Below are 2,184 nucleotides of genomic sequence, written 5' to 3' on the forward strand. Positions count from 1 at the left end.
AAAATCTCTATCCCATCCACACACTACTCCTTTCCCCTGCCGAGTGAGTCACGCCTACCCCGAAAGGGAAATGGCTTAATGGTGTAATAATAAAAAAAATAAAAAAACGTTTGTTGTTAAAAAAGTTGCCTTTAAAATGATTAAGAAACGATGATTTAATTTTTAAACAATGTCTATTAAAATAGTCTCAAATTTACAAGCTTAAAATTATAATATCTGTGTAACATTTTTTTTAGTATTTTTAATGTTCTAGAATACAGGTTGGCTGGTTTAGTTGACTATAAGAATTCCCTGGTTATGTTTAGGTTTATTGGGATTCTCAAAAATTGTTCATGGACATTGAATTCAAGAAATTCGAAATCTTTATGCCGATATTTTTATTAAGCCTCTAACATTTTAAGTTAAAAAAATATAGATTAAATTTAATACAGCTGACAAATTTTAAACCTTTATAATTTGAAATATTTATTCAAATGATTTTTTAATTAAAAGTGAATTATTTGTATATCAAATAATTTTAAATTAATAATTTAGTTTCACATTTGCTTAATTTTGATTATTTGATTTGTAATTGCTCATTTTTGACGAACAATTAAATATTGATAATAATTTAAAAAATTGTTGCTCTCAAAATAAATATCTGTTTACTTGAATGATTGAAAAATTTTTAACTTAAAATAAAAATATGCATTTGCTGTCCTACATCTTATCACAAAATTAAACAAACTTTTATAATAATTTGGTACTTTTTACAAAAAAATATTTGTTACCAACTAATGTTTCTCTACTTTTGATTAAACACATTTTTATAGATTTTTCGAAAAAATTCATGTATAAACAATAATTGTTTATAACCACTTGCTAATCAAATTAATTTCTCGTAAACTATTATTTGCATAGGGTTCTAATGAAGGTAATTTTTAAAGGACTTTATTGTCCCATGAATCTAGTTCATTGTACCCTTTAACTATCTCTTGGCTGGTTTTTCGGACCTTTCAGGCTAATTTTTTATTATTTCAACAATTTGTCCTTGTTTGAAAATTGTCTTTCGTACTAACTCATTGAAATCAACTTTTATTTACGTTTACTAAAACAATTAGACATTTTTAGAAAAGCTGCTCTTTGTTTTAAGAATTTACCAATTGTTTAAACAACTAATTATTCTTTGCTTGCAATTTTTTTAAAGAAAGGCACAAAACTTTGGTTTTCTTTAATCTAGTTCACTTTGACGCTCATTATCAAACTTCCATATCACTCAGACATTGCTATTCCATTGTGTAACTAATTCTGTTTTTTTTATAAAGTTTTTTTGTTAAAATAAATTTGTTGTAAAATAAACGCTTGAAATGTATATTTTTTGTCATTAATGCGGTAATATGTCTTTGTAAAGAGCATAATTTTTTTTGTTACCATTATCAAATTGTTTATAAAACTTGTTCCAAATTATTGTACATTTTTATGAATAATAAAGTTTAATAATACAATTTTTCATTTAAAATTGGTTGTGTACCCCATCTTTCATTATATAAATGTTGAATCACTCCTTCAAACACATAATATTTCTTTAAACAATTTTTTAATATTCATGATAAAGATTTGAAAAAATAAATTATATGGAATGAAAGCCTCATTAAAGAAAAGCCTTTTCATGACCACTGTGAAAACATTTCTCCTAAAAAAATATTATTTATTTAAGGCATTTGAATATCATTTAAGTATTCAACAATATACGCCAATATTCACAATGTTTAAGCAAAAATTAGTTATAATTTATAAAACTTATAAAATAATAATCAGGTTTTAGCATAAATTTGTGCTCATAGCAATCAGAAATTAACAGGCACAAAATAATTAAAGAAAAATTTCGTTTTTTTTTAAACTAAGACTCCCTCCCGGTTTTTGAAATGAGTGTGGGATTTTAAATAGAAAAATCTCGGTTTTCGAAAAAACTAGAAAAAAGAAGTACTTATTATCAAATTTTTATCAATAGAAGTTAAGTCACTTTTTGAAGAATGTTCCAGGTAAATCACCAGCAGCATAGTGAAAAGGCACAGCGCGCGAGTACTTAAATGCGGAGATTGCGCAATATTATGCATTCTAATCGGAAACGGTTCAGACGGCTCTTAAGTTTTACGTTCCGATTCTCCTGATTTAGCAACAACGCTACAGAAAATAAATAATTCG

The sequence above is a fragment of the Belonocnema kinseyi genome, chromosome 1, assembly GCF_010883055.1.
Source record: "Belonocnema kinseyi isolate 2016_QV_RU_SX_M_011 chromosome 1, B_treatae_v1, whole genome shotgun sequence".
In the NCBI taxonomy this organism is placed as follows: Eukaryota; Metazoa; Arthropoda; class Insecta; order Hymenoptera; family Cynipidae; genus Belonocnema; species Belonocnema kinseyi.